Source organism: Caloenas nicobarica, chromosome 10 (assembly GCF_036013445.1).
Source record: "Caloenas nicobarica isolate bCalNic1 chromosome 10, bCalNic1.hap1, whole genome shotgun sequence".
NCBI classification, from domain to species: domain Eukaryota; kingdom Metazoa; phylum Chordata; class Aves; order Columbiformes; family Columbidae; genus Caloenas; species Caloenas nicobarica.
Genome location: NC_088254.1, coordinates 3,813,668 through 3,825,712, shown reverse-complemented (window position 1 = coordinate 3,825,712; position 12,045 = coordinate 3,813,668).

The window sequence follows — 12,045 nt, the reverse complement described above, 5'->3', positions numbered from 1 at the left end:
GCCCCTGTGTGGGAAAGCAGCAAGAGGAGAAGTCCTGTCTGACACGCTGACATCTCCATCCCTCACTGTCCGTGCTTCGGGTTCGTGCAGGTGGCTTTTGCTTTTCCTTCAGCTCTTCTTTTTAAGCTGCACGCTGATTTTTTTTGTTTCGCTTTCCCAGGAAAGTCTCCGATGACCGAGGCAGCATCCCCGTGAAACCTGCTGCGTTGCGATTTCATTCACGCCTAAAACTGTTTCTCTCAGCACTGACTGGGGAGCGATCAACAGCCGGGACAAAAGCTCAGCGAAGGCAGCAGCTCTCCTCCTCGCCTGGGCTCGGATGTGACTCTGAGCATCCTTTTCTCCAGCTGCTTCTCCTCCATCCCAAACTTGATGTGATCCCTTTGCTGCTTGCCTTCCCGAGGTCGAGGAGGAGGAGGGAGATGCCGTGGTGATGCTTTGTGTCCGGATGCTCCTGGCTCCAAGCGTGATGCTTTGGGCAGGAGTCAGCTCCCCGGATCTCCGGTCCCTCCTCTGTCACTCGGGGTGGGACGTGCATCATCCCACATCCCTGTCCCATCCCACACCTTTGTCCTGCGAGCCTGCAGGAGCAAAGGCACCTGAACAGGTGGTGGAAAAACTCCAGTTTAAAAATTTAAAAAGTGACAAAACCTCCCCACTTTTAGACTTTCAGCAGTCACGTCTCCGCGGTGCTCCTGGTTTCGAGAGCCAGCGTGCGGCGGCTTCGCACCCGGAGCTCCAGATTTGACACCCGCCTGCAGCGAGGCAGGGACACCGCCTGCTTCGGATCTTCAAAAGCACGGGGCGGCAGGAAGCGTTTTTTACCTCCCCGACCGCAGCGGGCCCGGGTGCTGGGACAGGGCGGCAGCTGACAAGGGGTGACAAGTCGGTGGTGGCAAGTGAGAAGGTGGGGGTGCTGGTACAGGTGGGCTCTCCCCGCTCGGGCAGAATTTAAAAGCCCCAAATAAAGCCCTGAGAAGTGAATCTTGCTTCTGTGAGGTTTACACAGCGATTGCAAGACTGGTTATGGATTATATAGAGATTGCAGGGCTCTGGCAGCGTGGGATCACTGTTAGGCTCTTGCAAAGCTGGACCTTGGGTGAGCTTGGCAAAGCCTTGCCCTGCTCCCCGTCCTCAGCCTAGCGACTCGCTACCTCTCTCTGGGTAATGGGCAAGGACTTTTTTAGCAGCAAAGGGAGGTGGTTCCCAGGTCTCAGGCTCCAAATTGCTGCAAAGGAACTGCTGATCCACCTATTTGTAACCGGCTGTGTTACAGAAAGCTTTAGGGTTCATCCTGCCCCTCCTGAGCTCACGGTGTGTCCCACCCAAAGCTGCCCTGCTATGAGTGAGCACCGAGCATGGGAAAGAGGTCACTATAAAATCGTATTTCTTTGATTTTAACCTGTCCGTTGACAAGCTGGGGCCTTTGCAGAGCCTCGCGGTTTTGCTTTCCATCAGTTTTTCTGCGTCTCGAGCCGCCCCGGCCCGCGATAAGGCTGGTGCCAAAGGACCCAGCACCGCTCGGCACAGACTCCTTGGCACCAGCTGCGCTGATAGTTTGGCTTTGGTGGTGACAACCTTGCAATTAAAACTTGCAGGTGCAGTGTTCTTGCCCTGGCCAGCAACCTCGGTGAATAGTTTAAAAATTGTTTCCAGGAGTAATTGAGCTTAATTAGAAGCTTGAATTTCCCCAAGGCTGTACTGCTCGGGGTTTCTGTACTTGTCAGAGTCATGCAGGGGCTGAAGATGCTCAGAGATGCAGGGAGGCGGCGGAGAAATAATCCCATGAGGGCAGTCATGCCCTGCTGGGTCTCACCCTGTTTGGGTTCTTGTTTGTGCGATGTCATGTTGTCTGTCAGATGGACACTGGGATTTATTTTTCTCCTGCCTGTGTAATGGAAATCCTGGCTCTGACGTTGTACCTCACTTTTCTGTCTCTCTGGGAAGAAAAGGGAGGATAAAGAGGGCAGGCCCAGCAGCAAGGCTTCATGCTGGCCGGGGAGATGAAGAATAAAGGCGACTTTTAGGCATGTAGTCATTGCAGTTAGGATAAGATCGCTCAGCTCCTGACCGCAGGCTCTCTGGAGGGAGCACAGCGAGATGGGCTCTGCCATGGGGACTGCAAAAATCCAGCTCCATCAATGCGACTGCAAAGAAACCCCAGTCTGAACGCTGGGAGAGCCCAGTGCGCCCCGAGCCCCCGGCAAGTCGCCGACAGCCGGTGCCAGCCCCGTATGGGGCCTGAGCATCCCTGGGACCTGCTCAGCCGCCGGCACCAGCTCTGCCCGTGGCAGAGGCAGCCAAAAAATCCCCCCCGCCTCCTGCCTCCAGCGCTGCTGGCACGGCGGGCGAGCGTGCCGGGGCAGGCAGCGTGCCGCCTCGTCTTCCCACCGCCCAAACAAGGGAAAGCAGAATTCCTGGCCTTAGGGGCACCGAGCGCAGCGATAAAAGCTTTGTAAAAGGGATTTCTTTTTTGCATGGCTGGAAGAGCCTTTCCCCAGGAGAGCCATACCCCCAGAGCGGCCCGAACCCCCGCGCTTGGCTCTGCTTTCTGTCTCGCTTCATTTACACGGGTTGCTTGGGTAGTTTATAGCTTTGGAGAAATATGACTCAGGAACTCAAGCGTGATAAGGATGGGGGAAGAAAGAAAAGCCACGTCAACCTGAAGGAATGTGGCCGGTAGAGAGCCCAGCCTGTGGCTGGCAGAAGCCCCAGGACAGGGGATCGGGCGTAAAAGGGGGCAAAATGGGAACATGTGCCCAAAAAAATAGCTGGAAACCACCTATCGCTGCTGCAGGAAAGCACAGCTCGCTTTGCCTGGCCTCAGGTCCCCCAAATCTGCTGCAGCCGAGGCTTCCTTCGGTGGTGGTGGTGGGGAAAGCTCTGGCCTGAAATGGGGACATTATTCACTGCAGCACTTTCGCATTGATATGAAATTGCTTTTAAATGTAAGGATTTTCACAGCAAGGGCAATAACTCCCGCCGTGCGGGCAGGGTGAGGGCAGGATGCAGGCAGGGTGAGGGCAGGGTGAGGGCAGCATGCAGGCAGGGTATGGCCCTCAGCGAGGCTGCGGTGGCTGGAGCCTCCAGTCAATGAACCCTGCCGGTTGCTTCAGCAGAAAGTCAATATTGACCCTTTGCCAGCATTTGCATGTGTCGGAACTAAAATTACCAAAAGCAGAACAAAGCCCTGCACTTCCCTTCAGTGCCGGCTTTGTTTGCCAATTCTTAAAAAAAAAAAAAAAAAGAAAAAGGTTGTGTTTATTGGGGCTTTATTAGAAGTCAAAGACGCAAGAAAAGCCATGGAGAAGCAGAGATCCACTTTCTGCTCTGCTTCATGTTTCTCACTCCTCTCTTCCTCCCCAGAGCATCCATCCTCCCGCAGAGCATCCATCTGAGCTGGACCAGCGCAGGGGGAGAGATCCTGGCATGGCTGCAGCTTCATTCCCCATCCCCGTCGTGTCCCCAGCTCCTCGGAGGGGACGGCGGCTCGGAGCCCAGCACGGGCCATGGGAACCGGCGGCACCCCTGCGGTTTAGAAGCTGGAGATAAAAGCTGAAGCGGTTTGCAGGCTCGGCCTCGAAAGGGGGAAGGTGCCGGGGGAGCGGAGAGGAACCAAAACCCACCCGTGGAGGAACAGGCGGAGGGGCGAAGGAGAAGCGAAAGCAGCTGTGATTACTGAAAGCCTCGATGTGAAAGAGTGGGAGCGCTATCTTTGGGGCTTTCACTTCCCTGTCTGGGCAGGTTTTCTTGGCTTTGGTCTATTTTTCTCCCTCCCCGGTCTCTGCTCATAAATTCCTCCCTGGGGCAGGTGGGGTTGGTGCTGCCGGAGGTGGGTGCCCCGTCCACCACGGGGGCTTGGGGAGGACCAAAGCTGAGAGATATTTTAGTATTTTAAGCAGCCTGCATCTCCTGTTGGTCCCTGCCCGCCCCAAAATATTTCTTGCAGGAGCAGAGGCCTGGCGGCAGGGCAGAGCAGAGTGCTTTGGTACATCGAGCACCTCAATAGAAGCTATTTTTGTTAAAGATGAAATGCTGTCACTAAGGGTTGGAAGAGCTTTCAGTCTGGAGTCGAGCAAGTGTTTTCTTGCTCCATAAAGAAAAGAGGTGAGGGATGGCCACGACCCCGTGTGCGGGTGCCGCGGAGAGGTTCTGGCATCACGCTGGTGTGGAAAATAAGTGTTCAGTCACGAAAAGCAGCGATGTGCTCCCCTTAGCAGTCCTTATCGCTGCAGCCTCCATGCAGTGCAATGAAAGCGGGCAGGTGTGCGGATTTAAGACCAATTAGCAACCCTAATTAAAATAGTACATTCTCCCCCACCACCATCCCTGGAAAGAGTCAGTGTAGCTTGGCCGTGACCTTGGCTGGGGTGTTTCTGCCCAGGGAGAAGCCCGCTGTCCTCTGTGGGACCTGAAACTGGGATTAAAGTTAAACCCGGGATTAGAGGCTGTGCCGAAGCCGGCGGGGGTGAGTTCCCCGCTGTCCTGAATCAGCAGAGCAGCTGCACGGGGATGAACTGAGAGCGGGCGAGGGGTCTGGGGTCGGATGCTGAAAGGGTGGAGCGGCTGCGGGGCTCAGTGAGCTGGTCCCTGGGTCCGTCAGCTGAGCTGCAGGGCACAGAAGTCACCCTGAAATCTTTAGGGTGAATCTTTAGCAGGGTGTCACTGTTCGCAGGGGAGGATGCAGACCCAGATGGTCAGATTTGTTGTTTCTCTAAGGAATTGTTATATATTTATTATTGAACACTCCCAGTAAGCATCATGACAAGCACCTTGGAGGGGACCAGAAGCCCTCACCTCCCAGCACGTGGCTACTGAGCATCGCCTTTGGCTACCAACTGTATGGGAATGTAGCGGAAGATTTCGCGAGGAGGTTAGTTAAATGTAAATACCCTCAAAGTGACTTGCACCTGTCTGTAGAAAAAGCACATACATCACACTAGTTGTTTTACTGACCTTGTGTGCTTGATGAGTAGAACCTCTCTGTTAGATAACATAGGCCTGTGAGAAACTCCGGGCACCTTATCACTATGTCTGAGATTCTTGCTTTGTTGTGGGAAAGAGCTGGAGGCTGCGCCTGCCTGAAGCCTTGAAATACAGGCGAGCTCAGCAGAACCGGGGATCTTCTTAACAGGGCTGAACTTACCAGCGCCTGTGTCCCTGCTTGTGTTACCTCTGCATGGGAGCTCCCCCAGTAGAGAGGTAACTAAAATAAAACTTGCTCTTTGCAATGCATTCGTGGCCTCTGGCTCTTCTTGTGATGTGCGTGCGTATGTGTACACACCAACTAAGTGAACGATGCTTATTTGGCCCCGCGGCGCTGGGAGTTGTTGGTTACAGATGGGGACATGGGGATGGCAAGGGGGGGATCAGCTCTGGTGAGGATGCTCCGGGACAGCACAGCCATGAAGCCATGCTCCCAGCTCATCCTGCCTGATGGTGGGTTTTGGAAAATATGCTGCTTTTCCTCGGTGTTTTTCCTGGCTCCTGTTTCAGACAACGGCTCCTTGCGCACTCTGTCCAGCCAGCACAGGGCATGAAGGCCAAACCACCCTGAATCTTTAAGGTGAAGATAAGCATGTCCCAAAGACAAGGGAAAAAAAAAAATCAACATCCCTCACACTTTTATCCATCATTTTTAGCCCACTTCAGGATTTCTGCCTTAAAACACTTAGGGCTTGTCCCGCTGCGGAAGGAGCATCCTCGTCCCTGCAAAACCTTATGCTGAACTCTCCCTGGAGATGTCTGCCCTTCGTTTAAACCCCTACTTTTCTCTTCCCACTCTGCTAGGTTAATTTGGCCGTCGCATTTCCTATGTACCAGCCTTAAATCCCATAATTAACAGCTCGACATGGTCAATCCTGTTCCAGAGCTGGAGGAACCCAGATGAGGAGGGAGGCAGCGACTTGCCAGGTCCTGCCCTGCATATGGAAGGGGATGCAGAAGGAAATGGGCTGGGGGCTTTCTCTCTGAATTAAACCAACGCAAGAAAGAAAGAATAATATAATTAGGGGGGGAAAACGGCAGAAAAGTTAAAGCCGCTCCCTGAAACTCAACCGCTTTTGTCCTGCGGGAGCTCGGCACATTGATCACAGGCAGCACTGGGTCAGATGCTCTGGAGCTCTTCCAGCCCTGCCCGGTGTTTAAATGGAAAGGTTATGTACCTGGGAGATTTATTTCATCTTTTAATTGGCTGGTTGTTTACACGACTCGCGAGCTCTTTGCTAATGTTTGCTTTGCTGTGTCACTCAGCTGCCGAAAATCCCAGCTGGCCACATCCCAGCCTGCCCGGCGTGCCGGGGGAGCTGCCTTTTGGCTCCGGCTTCTTGTGAGCCCCGGCGCTTCCCCATGAACCCTCTTCAGGCATCACCAAACCACCCTGGAGCAGCATCTGACCTGTCACACCCTCGTGGGGGGCGTCACCAGGTGGGGCTTCACCACCCCAACATCTACCCCGTGGATGGAAAACAGGAGCAGGGTCCACCCTGGTTGCAGATGTGGTGAGATGGACCCCCCCTTCAGCTGGGTTTTGGGGCTCCCCCTCTCCTGAGCATCCTGCCAGGCCCAGCAGAAAACGAGATGCGAACCACCACGGTTATGGGTCTGGTTTTTCCCAAGCACGTGGTAAGGTCTCGGTTCTCCACTGGCCTCAATCTGCACAAAGCTTGGGAGGAAAATCAGTTTTCTTCCGCTGAAGCTCTAAAGAAAAGGGCTTTAGAAATGACCGGCGATGCGCAACGCTTCTCTCGCACCTCCTCTGTTGGTTTTATCTCATCTTACGTTAATTTTCACCTTTCCATGAGCCTTCACGAGCATGCCCGGGAGACGGGTGCCCGACGGCCGCGTAGGCGGGTGGCTGCCGTGCGAGCTGCCCTCGGGCTGATTGCAGAGCGGGTGTCTGATGCCGGATGGTCCTTGGGAGGCACCTGCATGGTTTTGGGGAGCCTCTTTCCCTCCTCACCCCAGCGCTGGAGCCAGTGGATCCTTATCTCGCTCAGCACACTTTCCCAGAGGGGAGAAGGGCAGTGGTGCTCCCTGGTCCATGCCGATAAGGAGCAGCCACCCAGCCGGATCCGTGGGGTGAAGAAGCAGCCTCAGGGGTGATGGCGAAGCCACAGATAAAGGGGGGATTATGCCCAAGATGAGCTGGCATTGGCGAGAGCCTCCATAAATCAGGAAGGCATCTTGCTCGCTCCTCCACCAGCTTCTGCCCATTGAACCAGACTCAACTGCAGCCACGTGTGTTTGGGAGGAGCTGATGCGTGTCACTGCAGGAATGTGGGGGTTTGGGGTATTTTTTTCATATTTTTGGGGCTGCAAATGCGCTAACATCTGTTTTACGCAATCAATCTGTTTCTCAATCTTTGTTCCCTGCAGACAACTGGAGTTGAAGGCGCGTTGCTTCACCAAGTAAATCAGAGCTGCCGCTGCTCCTCAGCCTCGCCAGCCAGATGTGGCCAGCACTTCTCCTCTCTATCCTCCCATCAAAGTCTGCGTTAATAATGATAATTAAAACCATGCTGGGGACTGGGTTATTGATCTATTCTCTGGGATTTCTTTCTGTTCTTGGGCTTCTAACTGCATCTCACAGGTGGTACCAAGATGTGTTTCCAGGTGACTTGGAGGAGGAGATCCCCAGGTGCTGCCCACGCTTTTTGAGGGGGAGGAAGATGATGGTGATATTGGGGATGGCAAAACCAGCGGGGCACGGTGACCCGCCTGGGCTTGCCCTTCCTGGCTGGAAGAGCAAACTCCCCCAAAACTGTTCACAAATACCAGCAAAAATGGGTAGTTTCAGAAGAAAACTGGGAAGGCTGGAGGCGTGGAGCCACAGGAGTGGAGGGGAGAGGCCGCGCTCAGCCCTCTGAGGTGTGTGATGTCCATGTGCTGCTTCTGTCCCAGCCAAGGGGATTTTCCAGTGACCTGGATATAAGCAGGACACGCTCCATGCCTCCCGCCGGCCCTGGTGCTGCTACCCCGGGGCCCTGCGGTACAGAAACCAGGTCAAACGAGCATCCCTGAGCCCGGAGGTGCCCGCTCAGCCCTTGCAAAGAGCCCGAAGGGGTCCCACACCTTCCCCTTGAATGAAGAAAATGCCCACGGAGACGTGCTGGGAGGCATGAAAGGCTGTGGGCGCAAGTTCCGCAAGGAACCGTGCTGGGGTGGGTGCTCGCAGGTCACGAGGATGCTGTGCCCAAGGTGAGAGGAGCACCCAGGTCTCAGCTCCTTGGTTTGTGTGTTGAAATCAGGGTTTTCCCATGACGGAAGGGTTGTGATGTTCCCCCTGTGTCCTCAGAGGAACAGCATCTTGTGGTCTGTGAATCACACCCTGGTTAGCAGAAAGGGCTTCTCTCTTCTCCTGTAACCATCCATCCATCCACCCATCCACCCACCCATCCACCCACCCATCCACCCACCCATCCATCCACCCATCCATCCATCCATCCACCCATCCATCCATCCACCCATCCATCCACCCATCCACCCACCCATCCATCCATCCACCCATCCATCCATCCATCCACCCATCCATCCATCCACCCATCCATCCACCCATCCACCCACCCATCCATCCACCCATCCATCCATCCATCCACCCATCCATCCATCCATCCATCCATCCACCCATCCATCCATCCACCCATCCATCCATCCATCCACCCATCCATCCATCCATCCATCCATCCACCCATCCATCCATCCACCCATCCATCCATCCATCCACCCATCCACCCATCCATCCATCCATCCACCCATCCATCCACCCATCCATCCATCCACCCATCCATCCATCCACCCATCCATCCATCCATCCATCCACCCATCCATCCATCCATCCACGAATCGTTGCACCAAGACCAGCTGGTCCCTGTCACCCCGAGCTCTCTGCTGACGCTGTCATCTTCCCTCTGGGTGGGGTATTTGGGGTTTTATATGTATTTTTTTAACATATATATACATATGAAGTATATATACCCCCTTCCCTATAGCAACTCCAGCCATCTGCTTGCTTGGAAAGCCTCTTGCAAAACCCGAGGTTGCAGGTTGAAACTTGACGGCTTGTTTGCTCCTCGGCTTTGAAGCATTTCTTTGCCGTTGCTGTTTGCAAGGCCTTCAGTTGGGTTTCTGTGCTGCTGGTGTTGATGCACATCCTTTATCTCTGTTTATCTTGGTTGCTTTGTGCCATTTGGGATATATTTGTAGTTTCTTGTGCTACCTCTGAGGAGCAAGCCCCAGGCTGCAAAAAACCTTCTCCCGTGCGCTGCGACATGCAGATCTCTCCAGAGGAGTGTTTCTAATAAAAAATAGATTTTTTTTTTTCATTTTTTCTAATAGCTTTCTGTTTCGTTTCTTAAATGATCTAAGCTTCTGCTTCAAGGTGTCTCAGCCGCAGCAGCATCCCACAGTGAGGAGTTCCCCAGATAAACGTGCAACCTTAGCTCACCTCTGCCAGGGTGGAGACCTGGCACCGGCTCGTCAACAGTGATTTTCCACTCGACTCCGCGCTGTGGAAATGCACCTGGGCACGGAAAAAAAAAAGAAAAAAAGCCTGGAAGGGATTAAAGAAGACGCTTGGCCGATACAGCGTGGCTGGCTGCCAAGGCGAGGAACGGCTCCAGGTTCATCTCCAGCTCCCCGGCAGCTTCGCTGGCTCCGCGGGGGCTCCTCGGATCCTGCAGCACCTCCTGCGCTATATACGGGACAGGCCGGCTGCATTTTGCTGGGCGCCCGTTGTGCCAAAACCCCGAGTGTTCCTGCTCCGACAGCTCCCTGCACCCGCGGCTTGGGTGCAAGACAAAAAGGGGAGGAAAAATGGCCTTTTCGTGGGTTTGGGGGACTTTTGTCTTCGCTCTCCCTGCAGAGCAAATGGCTCCGAGCCTGCCTCGGGGAGGAGAAGGAAAAAACGTGGTTCTTCTCACAGCCAAGTCTCACCAAAGGCCGGCGGTTTGGGCGCAGCGGGGATGTGGCAGTGGGAGGGAGGTGGCGAGCGGTCCCTTTAGGAGACTCCGATTGCCCCAGCCAAAAAATTCATTAGTCTGACGAGCAAAACGAGGGTTTTGAGGGCAATAAGGTGTCCCGGTGCGCCGGGGCGGTAATTGCACTCACAATAGCCGCCGGCGAGAGGGTCTGTTTCCCAGCCGCCCCGCGCTGATCTGGCTCACCCCACCGGTACGGCAATAACCGTGGGGAACCGTCCCCACCTCCCCTCGCCAGCAGCTGCAGAGCACGAGATGTTCCCAGACAGGGCTCCCCGCACCCCGGCAAGCGTGGGAGGTTCCCCAAATCCCACTAGCATCCTCCCCCCAGCAGCTCCTAGTAAAAACCCAGGCCATTAGATGCGTCCGGCAGCTGGCAGGCTCAAAGTGACCCAAAGGAGATGCTTATCCATACAATCAAGGTGTGGAGCCCTTTGCCGTAGGGCAGCACCATGCAGAAGGCTGAGGAGGGCTTCAAAAAGCGATGCCTGGAAGAGAAAGCCCCCAGGACACAAGGATCACCTCCAGCTCACTCTGCTGGGTGCTCTGAGGGGTGCAGAAGTAACTTCTGTTCGCCGAGGTCTTATGTTTTGCCCTGGCTGTCTGCTCCAGCCGAGGAGAAAAAAGAAAAGCCTGACGGGAGCAAGAAAACCCAGCAGCGAGGTGGGTTTTGAGGCTCAGCTGGGACACATCTGCTCTCCCGCGCTGACACCGTGGTCCGAGAGCTGGGGGCAGGTTGGCCAAGGGTGGGCTAAGCCCCAGGTCAGGTCTTGCAGCCCTGAGCAGGGCTGGGAGCAGGGGAGGGTGGTTTGCTGCTGATGGAGATGAGGGAAAAGGATCTCCCCCTTCCCAAGGTGGCCACGGGAAGCTGGAGCCACCGGGATTTCACAGCAGGAGGAATGACTCAGTAGGGGCCAGTCACAGGACCAACCACAAGGGTTGGCTGTCGGTGGAAAATCTGCATTGTGAGGGCATCAGAGCATCTGCCTGCCTGCCAAAACAAAGGGGGAGCGAGAGTAAAAGGGTACAAAGAGTTGCTGTGCCTGGGGCTGAGGGTTTTGAGGCTGGGATGGTCCCCGTCCTTCCACTGAAGAGGTTCTTCTGCCCGTCCTGAGAACACAGGGGCTGGGTGAGCTGGGTGAGGAAGGTCTTGCTCTCTGACAGCCCCACCGAAGTCGAGCCGGAGCCAGGCTGCATCTGTGTTATTCACCTCAAAACTATGTGAGTAAACAGAGAAGTCTCCTCTTCCCGGTCCCACCTCAGTGATTACGCTGCGTTTCTGCAGGCTGCAGAAAAACATGTGGCTCCAGCTAGTCTCCTGTGACATCCCCTCCTGCATGGAGCTCCTTGAAGAGGTGGCGCTGGGAACAAGGCAGCGCTTTCCCACCAGCTCTGAGGGGTTTTTTCACCTCCGTCACACTCAGTTTTGGTCGCCTGGGACCAGCAATGCTCACAACTTGCTCTGCGGTTTGGGAGGAGAAGAGGCAGGAGAAGAAGAGATGACCTCTGCAAAGACTTTGGCAGCGTCTCTGTGTGCCCAGTGACCTGCGCAGCTGGATGGGTGAGAGGCAGCTCCCAGGTCGATGGCTGCAGACTGGCCTGAATGAGCACAGAGATAAGTGATGGAGAATGGGATCCAGAGGTTACAGAGTCTCGCAGCCATTCCCAGACCGGGAAACATCGAGAAATAAATAAATGCACCATTCTTGAGTTTTAGGTAGATGTAGCAGCATTTGTACCACCCCCATGGCACAGACACGACTCGACATCCTCGGTGTTTGCTGCTGGAAACCACTTCCAAACCAAACCCAACCCACTGAACAATTCCCACCCCGTGGGTCTGCTGCATGGGCTGCAAACTGCCCTGGAGTTGAGAACTGGGTGGAGTTGGAGATCAGAACTTTATTTTTCCCTCTTGCTATCTGATTTTTCCATCCAGATCAGTTCCTGGGCGCCTTCACCCCCTAATCTCACCAGTTATTGTTGGTGGAAGATAAAGAAGCAGATGGGCAAGGACAGGTTGGAGGTGGGAACGGGACAGATGGGTCTGGGATGTCCTGGAGCTACT